Source organism: Acinonyx jubatus, chromosome D4 (genome assembly GCF_027475565.1).
Source record: "Acinonyx jubatus isolate Ajub_Pintada_27869175 chromosome D4, VMU_Ajub_asm_v1.0, whole genome shotgun sequence".
Lineage (NCBI taxonomy): Eukaryota > Metazoa > Chordata > Mammalia > Carnivora > Felidae > Acinonyx > Acinonyx jubatus.
In genome coordinates this window covers 43,095,703-43,108,427 of record NC_069391.1, presented here as the reverse complement: position 1 = coordinate 43,108,427, position 12,725 = coordinate 43,095,703, and the positions used below count along the sequence as shown (strand labels likewise).

Below are 12,725 nucleotides of genomic sequence, written 5' to 3'. Positions count from 1 at the left end.
ACAGCCCTATCTCAGTGTCTTTACGGTAACCACCCATGCAAAGTCCCTTTTGTCATGTAAGGTAAAATATTCACAGGTTCTAGAGATTTGAATGTGGACATTTGGGGGGCGGGCATTATTTTCCCTACCATCCCCCATCAGGCATTTCCATATGGTTGTGCCCTCCTGGATAGTGACCCCCATTTGTCCACTGGACAGGCAAAGCTGCCTGCAAACATCTGTGTCTATATCTGGATCCCCTGAGAAAGGGCAAGAACAAAGAAATGATGTAGCCTGGTGTTCCTGATCCTAAATCAGCTTTGCCCAAAGGCTGCTCAAGCCTCCAGGTATATATTCTACATCAAACAGTATCACTTTCCAGTACCTTTGGGGAGTACAGAATTCACACTCTCCTCCTTGGACACTCATAAATTCATGCTGGCATTTCAAAGGTCTTGAGGAGTCCTCCAGTAAAGAAACATACTTAGCTTGTTGAATCCTGAATTTTCTCAACTTACTTTTCACATCACATTTCATGGAACACTTCGGGAATGATGCACTAGATTGTCCTCGGACTCAGGCCGACACAATGGAGGCAGGTCTACCAGCAGTCTGCACGCCACTCCAGCTGTCTTCAGAGCCAAACGCTGGAGGCCCTCCTGCCTTGAGGGGGTGGTTCTTGTCCTGCACCAGCCTTCAGGCGCACTTTGGCAAACTCAGGACCTACTTACTGACCCAAACACAAAGTATGTGAAGTGACATATTGTTCGGATGTCTCATTTCTGCCTGGAGATTCATTTCCTGGAGAATTAAGTTTTGTTTTGTTTTTATTTCTTCTTCTCTTTTCCCTCTCTTTGACTCTGGCTCTCAAAATTGAATGGGAAAAAAATGAGCAGGAAATGGCGTGTCACCAAATACTCTTTGGGAGGGTTTCGCTTCCCTCCCTTACCTGTAAAGTCAAGTACTTGGGCAGATTGCCACATGAAAACTAAAACATTCTCTTCTCTCAGCAAATGGTTTCTATTGTCAAAACAGAAAAGACAGAGCATGTTCATCGCCTTATTGCTGGTGTGTTCTGGGCTATAACCCTGGAACTCTACTGCACGGATCTTTGATTCACTGTGGTCTTTCTCAGGAATCACCAGAAGTTTGGGAGATACCACAGAATCTCAGAGTCAGAAGGAAACTCAGGGATCATGCATTTGATTTTCTTCTGGAATCCTGGAATCTTCCTTCAACATCTCTATTAAGAGGCTCTTCATTTATGTTTCACACATTTTACAACTGTCACCTACCTTTCAGCTACGACTCATCTGAACAAATGCACTGTAGTAGAGGGTTCCAGCCCACACCAGACTACGTGTCCCCTCTGCATGTCCAAGATGACCTCTCTCATCTATCTACATCTTCCATAGTAATAATAATAAAATTTACTGAATGCTAACCACAGGGTAGGCACTATGCCAGCCCTTTTAATTAGGTCATCTGACCACAGTCTTATGATGTAATATTGCTACTTGATAGACAAACAAAACACAAAACTATTTACTGAGGTTTTTGCTGCATTTACTGATATTATTTACTGAGTGTTTTCCACATTTCAGATGCTTAAAGAGCTAAGCACTTTACATTTGTATCATCCTGTCTATGAATCGGTGTTAAGGTTTATCTTTTGCAGATAAAGAAACTGAGGCTTCCACCAGGTAAGACATTCACCCATGGTCACACAGCCAGTGAGAGGCAGAACTGGGATCCAAACCTACAAGTATCTTCTGCTTATCCTTCGCTGCCTCCTTCTCCCTCTTGTCTTTCCAGCCAGAGGGGTTCTCTGTAAGTCTGTGAATTCACGGAGCACTTACTCAGCATCCCAGTCTTGTCACTTGTCATATTCTGCACGGTGCTTAGTTTCTCCTCACTGGGCATGTCTTCTACTACTTGGCATTCTTTGGCATGCTGCTCATAACACAGGCTCTATAAACATAAACTGCTTTAGAATAAGTCAGCTTACAGCAACCAGGACTGGAAAAACAAATAAACAAACAGTTTTTTGATGAAGAGTTTTCAGGTCTCAGTTGATTCCTTCGTTGTTTTACGAAGCAGCTATGCAGAGGCGTTCAGTATGAGGGATTAAAGTAAATACTTTGTCCCGTGGCTCTTGTTTTGACAGAGACCATGGAAGCAGATGATCGTTAGGCTGAGTCCCCCCAGATCTACTGGTGAGGTTGAAAGCATCTGTGAGTCAGAGTTGAATCTCCAGCTTCTAGAAAGCATCTGACACATAGTAGGCACTCAACAAATATCTTTTGAATAACAACCAGTTACAAAGTCATGTGCTACAGATTCAGCATTTAGAAATGATAATCTCCTTGGGAATGTAAGCTGGTGCAGCCACTCTGGAAAACACTATGGAGGTTCCTTAAAAAACTAAAAATAGAACTACCCTACAACCCAGAAATTGCACCACTAGGTATTTATACAAGGGATACAGGTGTGCTGTTTCGAAGGGACACATGCACCCCCATATTTATAGCAGCACTATCAACAATAACCAAAGTATGGAAAGAGCCTAAATGTCCACTGATGGATGAATGGATAAAGAAGATGTGGTGTATATATACAATGGAGTATTTCTCGGCAATCAAAAAGAATGAAATCTTGCCATTTGCAACTACATGGATGGAACTGGAGGGTATTATGCTAAGTGAAATTAGTCAGTCAGAGAAAGACAAATATCATATGACTTCACTCATATAAGGACTTTAAGAGACAAAACAGATGAACATAAGGGAAGGGAAACAAAAATAATATAAAAACAGGGAGGGGGACAAAACAGAAGAGACTCATAAATATGGAGAACAAACAGAGGGTTACTGGAGGGGTGTGAGACGGGGGATGGGCTAAATGGGTAAGGGGCACTAAGGAATCTATTCCTGAAATCATTGTTGCACTATATGCTAACTAATTTGGATGTAAATTAAAAAAAATTAAAAAAAAAATAAAATAAAATGAGCTTAAAAAAAAACCTTTCACCTCTGAAGTGATTCTTAGAAATCATTCATCCAGAACATGATAATACTCAAGACATTTATTTTCACTTAAATAATAGTATAACTTCAATAATAAAAATAAAAAAATAAGTTTAAGAAAAACTGTAAAATGAAATCTTACAGAGTCTCTTGGTGATAAAGTAAAATGCTGTTTGCAAACTTAGTAACAGTATGCTTGATGTACGATTAGTGCCCAGTGTAGTATTACCTGTGAATGATACTGAAGGACCTTCCACATGTTGGTCCCCATGGGAAATAAGTGCTATGGGTTCTGATTTTTAAAGAAGGCTAATGACAGTATCTTTCTACAAAAATATATTTCTTGTATGGAAAGCATGCTTTTTTTTTAAAGCCATCAAATTAATAATGTCTCTTATTTGCATAACCTTAAAAAAAAAGGCCAAAATTCTTATTTCGACAGTACTTCTTCTGCTCTTCAGTAAAAAAGAAAATAGAAAATAACCCTATTAGAAAGCTGTTTATGGCTTTGAGAACTCCAGTTCTGTTCAAATGGATTGCAGAAAATCTTTACTGAGTATCTACAATGTGTGTCACTCATCCTGCCAGCCCAACTCCTCCTCCCGTTCATACCACTGCCAACACATTTTGACTGCTGGTCTATTTCTCCAATTGTATCAGCAGCATGGCAGAGACGGGCTAGCTGTTGATCACTATAGTCCCTCCTCTTCCTGGGCACACAGCTGGGCTAAATTTCCTGGCGTCCCTTGCACTCAGCTGGGACTATGACTATGTGACTAAGTTCCCACCGACAGGATGTGGCTGGAAGTAATATGTGCCCCTCCAAGACTGGCTCATACAATGCCCCCATGCACACCCCTCTGGCTCTTGCCATTTTGTCCCAGCTTGATGAAGATAAGCTGTGAAGCCTTGAAAGCTACATCGAAGATAGCAAAGTCACAGGATAAGGGTTTCTGTGTCCCTGACCGCTGCTTGGAAAAAAGCCAACCATTGCTCAAGTACCTCTGTTCTAAGCTTTACATGAGAAAAAATGCTTCTGCCATGTTTGATCCATTCTTCTTTCTTTGGACGTGTTTGTTAAAGTAGCTAGCATCTGGAAGGCCTGAGATTTTTGCAAAACTATGAAATACTGATAGATTATTTATAAGATAGTGAATACACTCATTGTATGCCAAATCAAACACTGGCTCATAAAAATAACTAAATAATATAGAACTAAGGTATCATTGCAGACAAGGTTCTACTGTAGATAAACCATCAAAGGTGCCAAAAGTTTAAGAAAGATGTTGCTGAAAACCTTGAAATATAGAATGTTCATTTTTCAATTTTTCTGTGACACGAGAAAAGTCTGCTATGGCTTGATTTCAGTGACAAGAACATCTTGATCTAGCCTGTTAAGCACCAGTGTTTCGAAGGATAGCTTATGCCAGAGCATTCATGCACATAGACATTTCTGAGAATTAGACATTTCTGAGACCTTATTAAAAAACCAAACTGGTGAGAATTGTGGACAGCTGGTGGAGTTGTGAGCTATAGGCTTTCATCTAGGTTTAGTAAATGACAGATTAGGACCGCTTTCTTACCTTCATTCAGAATTGTATGATTATATTCCGTTATGATTTGACCACAGATAGCAATCCACAGTTTAAACTGATCATAAAAACACATTACTTTATTTAAATGTCAAAATGCACAGGAATATATATTTGTTCTGTGTACACATAGGATATGTATCAGGAGACACTCTCAGACATTTAAGCCTAAAGTGAAACCTGAGAAACTGAAGCTTCAACCACAACCAAAGTCCAATTAACTAAATTATTTATTTTGTTGTTCTAAGTGTAAGGGACCTAACCTGGTTTAAGGCCATCAAGTTAAAGATGTAATGCCAAAGAGGATTACTTACTGTTTATCAAAAAAACTGTCCCACTAATTCAGTAAAGACCATATAAACAATGGGTAATCAATGGCACTTTTGGAAAACTGCCTTTGGTGATCACAGATATTTGCCTGGGCCCCAGTGTATCCCAAGTAACTGACTAAAAACATCTCTCAAATCAGTCTGATTCCTCCATCTCCACTGCCCCTACTTTTATCTAGGCCACTACAGTTCTTACCTAACATGCCAGAAATCTACTCTCAACCTGGCTTCCTTGCTTCCGCTCTTGCCTATTCTCCAAATGGTACCCCCACCCCTCTGCCCACCAAGGGGTGCCCAAAGCAGTGTCTTTAAAGCACATATCACATTACACCACTCTCTGGCTTAAAATGATTTCATGGGTCTTCACTGGTCTTAGAATGGAATTGGAACTCCCACCTGGCCTGCCATGCCATATCCAATCCAAATCTATCATTGTACCAATCTCCCCCTTCCCTTCACTCCAACCCAACTAATCTCCTTTGTGTTCCTTGAATATCACACATTCTTTTCAGGGATTTTGAATTTCTAGTTTTCTCTGCCTGAAATGTTCTCCTTCTAGCTCTTTACATTGCTGACTTCAAGTCTCAGTTCAGCCATTACCTCCCCCAATCACCCTCTCTCTTGCCCTGCCAATTTCCTTCATAGCACTTAATAACACTCTATAATTTTATTCTCTATTGTCTGGAAATTTAGACACTCTATGAGGATGTGAACTTCACTTTTTTTATTTTTTATTACCTTGTTTCAGGTATCACACCCTTAGAGATGGAGGTTGAATGGATGAAATGCACAGGGAATGGATAATTCCAGCATTCTTTGTCCCAGTGACCGTCCATGGCAAATTGTAGTATCACATGTGTCGATAAGTGTTCCTGTCCTGTCCCGGCAGGGATAGCTATAAAGTAATCCCAATTTCTGCTCTCCTAGGAATATAAAGATGTTTTAGTTCTGGGGCCAACCATACAGCCCTTTCCACACAGTGAGTCTTACTGTTAAATGAAAAATGCCCAAGTGTGCAAAACTGATCATCCCAAGAGGATATGTCTTAATATTTCATTATCTATGACATCGCACAAGGCTATCCTGGCTTTGAATTTTAAGCTATCTAACCTATGAAGAAGCTCTTTCAGGAGAAACAAGAGTCATTTCAACACAGAGTAAACTACCAGCCACTTCCTTGGATTCCCACATCTAGGGCCATCACCCTTAGAGTTTGTTGTATAGCAAATCAAACCCACGTCTATGTGGAAATCCAGTGCACACTTCACTTTGGTTTATGGCACTGGGTCAATCTGACAGAATAGCTTGTTTTCCCAGTTCTGACTAACTGGAGGAGAGTCATGCCTACAAATCGGTTTTCCAGACGTTCCTCTTTACATATAATAGGAAATGCAGGATTGGATCCGGGCAGGAGCTCTGGAAATGTCAGGGCAGTCTCTCCACACTGAACAAACGTCCCCAAGAGTGCCAACATTCTCAAGTGAACACACTTTTCCCCATTTTAAGCCATGGTGAAGACATGCTATCCCAATCCAGCTGAACTAAAGAAATCCATTCTGTAACTCAACATGAGAAAACTCATTAAGTCCCTATGGAATGCCTGCCAAGAAACTTCACACTAGCAATGTGACATCTGCCGACACATAGGGAGGTTACAAGAATCACCCTTGCAATGCATGTGGTGATAGTTACTCCTGTAAGGAGGTTGCTGGGGTCTTTACCAAAGAAATTCCATAGTGGTTGCTTCTTGAAAGCCCATGGGAGAAATGCCCCCCAGGACTTAGTACCAAGAAAAGCTTTCTTCTGAGGAGTTAGCTTTCCTGATGGTTTTATCTTTTGGTTTACTTTAACAGATAACATTTCCTCTTTGCTTCTAGAAAGCCCAAGGAAGATTTGCAACCCTCTGCACTAATGACATTGGAGATCATGACATGCATTCTTATGTTCCTCTTGTTTTCTTACACATGTTTTCCCTCAACTTTGACTTCTTTAAATACTTTTTATTCTCTTGTATTATATATACATTTTTTATAAGCTGCTTCAAATCCTTTTGGGAATGAAATAGGCTATTAATGCATAGATACACACAGTAGATTTTACACTAAACCTTTTTACAACCCTAGATCCTGTAAAAACACAATATGGCCTCAGACAGACCTCGGATTAAACCTGATTTTGTATATTTCTAGCTGTGTTATCTTGGGTAGGCCACTTAGTATTTCCAAGCTTCCATTTCCTCCTCTTTAAATTAAGGATAATAACATCTACATTGTATTGTGGCTGTGAGAAATAATGATAATTTATATAAACAGCTGATACTTAGCAACTGCTAAATAGTTTCTTCTATTATCAATAATAACTATGTAGATTGTTACCAGAAAATACCTAAAGGCAATGTCTGGAAGACACAGGGACAAAGACACATGGAGGATGTTATACAACTATGCCGGCAGAGACTAGAGCAATGCATCGGCAAGACAATGAACATAAAGAATTACCAGCAATCACCAGAAGCTGGAAGATGTAAGAAAAGATTCTTCCCTAGAAGCTCTGCAGGGAAAATGGCCATGATGACATTTTTGATTTTAGACTTCTAGACTCCCGAACTGTGAGAGAATAAATCTGTTATTTTAAACCATGCTATTTGGGAAATTTTGTCATGGTAGTCTTGGGAAACAAGTACATCTCTCAGCTTCTATAGCCCCAAATGGTAGAAGTGAAATTAACCAAACCAACTTCCAATCCAGCTGACATCTCCCAAAGTCTCGCAGACACATACCGGGCCACAGGATGTATTTCATGGAAGGCATATGCTAGAAGAGCATAAAGACTTTGACCTGAGGCTTAAATGAGTTAATTTCCCTCTCAAACCTTCAAATAGCTCATCTGTACAATGGGATTAGGTCTAGATCAATGATGGCAAATACATTATAATTGGGAATGGCTGCCTGAGAGCACTGTGTTGAGAAGGATTATAAGGAGTCATTTGGGCAAAGAGGCAGAGACACTTTAACAGTCAAAATACTCCATCTTCATGCTCCCCATGCCTCTGTGACCATCCTTGTCAGTTTCCTCTTCCAGTGCCTACTCTCTAAACAGAGGTGATTCTTAGGATTCAGATAATGGCTCATACTTCTTTTCCCACCTTACATGTTCTCTTTAGACAGACCAACTAATTCTTAAGGTCTTAAATGATCACTTATAGCTTCTGCTCATACTTTTAAATCTCTCTCTCCAGCCTGGATCAGTGTCCTATCCTCATTTAGTCCCACACATCCAAATGCTAGATGGACATGTCCATGTAGCTATCTCACGGACAACTCAAAGCAACTCATTTATAATAAAACTCACCAGTTGCTCCCCTAAGCTTGCTCTCCCTCTCATATACTATCTCTTAGTCAACAGTACAACCATATACCTAGTAAGAAAACTGGGCTCTTTCCTGGACTATTTCCTCTTTCTTATCCCTTGATTCCCAATCAATCATCAAGACATCCCAATCTAACCTCCTAGATAATTCCCTTCTGTATTTACTATCACTGTCCTAATTCAAAGTTCCATCAGTTCTTGCCTTTCAAGATTCCCCTCAGGTAGCACTGCCTCCAGATACCTCTGCATCTGTGTTTTCTGCCCTTGAATCTCTGGAATCTGGCATTGTGTCTAACATGTAGGCAACAGATGATGATAACGACAATGACAATGATGACGACAATGATGATAAGGATCATTTGTTTACCACTTGCTATGTACAAGGCACCATTCTCAGCAATTTTTATATCCACAGCCACCTTCTATGGTAGGTTCTCATCCCTATTTAGAGACAAAGTACAGAAAGTTTAAGTGACTTTCTCAGAGTTACACAGTTCTACCAAGAGGATGCTAAACGGATCTGAAATTCAATTTAAATTAAAATACACTCATAAGGGGAAATAGTGAAACACATACCTATTTGTTCAATAAATTTTTATTGAACACACACTATGTGGTGAGCACTGGAGGCACAAATAAATGAATACATAAACACATTAACTACAGACATGGGGAAAATCTCTCAGGAACTTCATTCATTTCTCTAGACCAGAACTGACCCAGGATTCTGGGAAACGAGTTATTATCCATAGAATTCTAGGTAACTTTGAGAAATACTAGGGGTGGCAGACTGAACTCAGGGTTTCCTCCTCTAGTATCGCCTTCCCCACAGAGCTGAGAAGCCCTTGTGAAGTACCAGAAAAAGCTTCAGTTATGGCCTCCATTCCTGGCCTCACAGCAGTGCCAGCCTCCAGCCTCCTCAATCCCCTCTTCTTTGACTGCAAGAGGGCTGCTCCTCTCAGTCAAGGCAGAGAGAAGCAAGTTCTCTGCAAGCTGGTAAAGGCTTATTACTTTGACAGCGTTGGGTCAGAGGACCTATGTCAATCTGACTTTGCCAAGTAGCACTGTGACCTTGGGCAAGTCACTTCACCCGTCTGACCCCAGAAGCCTATCTCTAAGTGTCCTTCCAACCCTACATTCTATGATTTAGAGTATATACTTCAGAGCCTACTAAGGGAAGGGATCTTGGCAATAAGAGACCCTTCCCCTATCCCCCTTGGCTACAACAGATTATTCCTGGACACTACCTGCAAAACCAAGCATTGCTCAGACACTAAAGAAATCCTAAAATTTGGGGTATGTGATTATTCTGTCAGTCTAAGAAAAGTCCACTTAAGTTTTCCCATAATAATGCCTTTCTTTGTTATTCATAAATGTCAGGAACCCTATGACCACATGCAACCTGACAGCAAGTAAATGAAGACCCTGTCCTCATCTCTGCAATGGCAACTGCTTTTTAAAATATCTATCCAAGACAAGAGGACCTCTCTGTCCATCACATTACTCCACTCTTGCCGTTTCTTCCCAGACTAGAGGCACTCTTGGATGTGGTCTGGGAAGAAATCCACATTTACCCAGTGGGTAAAGGGGAGGATTATTCTGGAAGGTGACAACTCCCATCTGAAATGTTTACTACCATCTTGGAAGTGAAAGCCCCATTAGGGTTTGAATGGACCAAGTGAAACAAGGATACAGGTGGAAACTGTTCTGGTAATCCCAAAACTGAGGGTAGGTTTTACTGATGGTGAATACTTATTTACTTACACATTTATTTCACATGGTAAATTTCTTTTTATCAGGGATCATTTTGTAAGGGCTAAAATTGTTTCTGTGCAGAAGTTACTACATGCATCATCTACAGCTGGACTATAAAAGAGATCCAAGGATAAGTCTTTCCAAAGAGTCTCTTTAAGGGTGATATGATAAAAACAAAAACAAAAACAAAAACAAACAAACAAAAAGAAAACAAACAAACAAAAAAAGCTATGGGGAGCATCTAATACAAAGAAGTGGCAATACTGGAGGAAAGAGGGGGAAGGAATGATCTTGAGCCTCTCAGCAGTTTTGCTTACATGGCAAACGAGCAAATCATAAGAAATCACAAGGCAGTATTTTGTTCAACAAACATTTAGTGTCTTTATGCAAGAGATGCCATGAATACAAGACTGAATAACTGCCTGGAGGCTTAGATATGTGAGTCACCCAAACGACTTAAAACTATGTGATCCCACTAGACTAGAGGTATGGCTGTGCTCGTGACCTAACCAGCCACGGGGAATCCCAGAAAAAGAAGTGGAGGTTTGAGTCGCTACCCACCATTCTGTGGACTTCTCAATTTTCCCAACACCCGACATTGTCCTCCCAAATCCCTAACTGAACCACCAAATGATTTCCCTGTCATTGAGACATGGCTTCATTCTTTTACTCATCCAACAAATAATTACTGAGTACCTACTTTGAGCCCGGCACTGTGAAAGGCACCAGGATCTGTTTGATCCAGGTCTAGTGACCCATTTATCCCAGGCCTCATATTCATGAAGGGTTTATAAAGTACATTTGTTAGATTATACAAGTGATATCAAATATATAGTGACAGATACACTTACAGGATTAAACTTCAAAGCACATTATAATTTTTATAATCTTGTTTTGGCAATTTTCAAAAATATATACAAGTCTCCCCATGGTGACATATCATCCACGGAAGTTATCCAGGTCTCTCTCAGTCACCGTGGGTCCCACTGGACATTCAAGAGAGGACTGCAAACAAGCCAGCTGTTACACTGTGCTCACGGAACTTGGTGCTTAGTGGGGAAACAGTTATCAAATAAGAACACACATCCAATGAATAACGAGTTATCCAGGGGAGGAGAGTGGCATGGCGTGAGGCTGCACTGGCAAGCAGAGTTTTCACTTTTAGCTGAAGCATTTGAATTTTTACTATAAAGACATATATAAAGACACATGCCATGTGCTACTTGTAGAGTCATTATAAATTTCTATATCAGGCACATCATGAAAAGAACAGCCAAGAAGGGGACTACAAGACCATGAGAGAGGCTGACCCCAATGTGGGAGGCACTGAGAATGAGCAAAACGCCAAGTTGGAGCTTCAGACTTGGTCTGGAGCTCAAACAGCTGCACACAACTTTGTGGTGACCATGGGGGAGGTGCTGCCAGGCATGGGTGCAAGGCTCCCCATCTCAGAACTATCTCCTGGGCTCAAGCACCTTCTGACCCCACAAATGGAATGAGCTTTCAGCTATTGTGTAACATGGATGATTGATATGTTACTCTCACCTTGGTTTGAAACTTGCCTTCTCATGGAGAGCAATAAATCTTACCAGAAAATACTAAATGCCCCTGAGCTGAATCACAGCAATCCTGTCTAGACTGAAATGTCTCATCTTCATTTGTCAAGCAAATTGTGTCTTGACCATTATTGTGCACCTGGTAAGCCCCATTGGCTTTATACAGTTCCATCAGCAACAGGGCAGCCCCTGCTAAACAGCTTTCTCTCTGAGGAAAGCCTGGCCACATACAAATGATCTCAAGGCATGCTAGAGAAATAAGAGCAAATATCATGGAAACATCATTAGGTATATCAACACACTGACTGCTGATGGTAGATGGAACAGTCCAATTCTGTACCAGACAAATTTGGGGAAAAAATGTTTCCTTACACTGTTCTTTTTTATTTTCCTGATGATATTTTGAGATATACTCACATGGCATGGCTCTTATAAAACAGACGCAAGACCAATGACTGATCATCCAATAATGCTTCTGATCAGAGCAATTGTGTGTGTTTGTGTGTGTGCGTGCGCGCGCGCGTGTGTGTGTGTGTACGCATGAATGCACACATGCAATACTTTCTTAGTTTGGCAGGTGCCTCTTTGGAGCATGCAGTTTTTAGGGCTGTGTATACAAGTAAAGTCAGCACAGAGTAATGCAACTGAATGTACCTCTGCACGAGGTAGACAGCTAGCTGAGGAAAAGTTTCCTAGAATGGGTTTCATGTCTTAGTTCTACTCTAAGACCTCACTGGGAATCTGTATGGTAGAGAGGGTTACTAGGTAAAATATGGGGCACCTAGTTAAATTTGAATTTGGGGTAAACAATGAGTGATTGTTTTTTAGTATAGGTACTTTCCAAATATTGCATGGGTGTTATTTTTATTTGCAAAATCAGGCGACCCTGACAGCTGAAGAGGGGAAGACATGCATGTCAATCACCTTTGTCATGAATATTGTCACCATCAGCATCAGTTAACATTTACAGCACATGGGGATGAGGTCCATGCTATAGGGAAGACCTATGAATTACTCCTGCTGCCTAAAAGACTCAGAATGTACCTACTTCTTCAATTGTGGCCTCCTTGAGATCATGGGCTATACCTTAGTGCTCCATCTTTAAGACCAGGCCTGGTG

At 40.7% G+C, this 12,725-nt stretch overlaps 1 protein-coding gene and 1 long non-coding RNA gene across 17 annotated transcripts in view; one reads left to right on the top strand and one right to left on the bottom strand.

The window, feature by feature from the left end:
* MOB3B (MOB kinase activator 3B) overlaps positions 1-12,725 on the bottom strand; it is a 219,270-nt gene that overhangs the window by 198,467 nt on the left and 8,078 nt on the right. The gene's annotated exons all lie outside the window — the stretch shown is intronic.
* LOC113593653 (uncharacterized) overlaps positions 1-12,725 on the top strand; it is a 70,689-nt gene that overhangs the window by 52,077 nt on the left and 5,887 nt on the right. For 2 of the 4 annotated variants that reach the window (XR_003413931.2, XR_008291146.1), the window contains one exon: positions 7,294-7,545. The exons of the other annotated variants lie outside the window; for them this stretch is intronic. This is a non-coding gene — a long non-coding RNA (uncharacterized LOC113593653). Of the gene's footprint in view, positions 1-7,293; positions 7,546-12,725 lie in introns of those variants that run through there. 4 annotated transcript variants of the gene reach the window in all.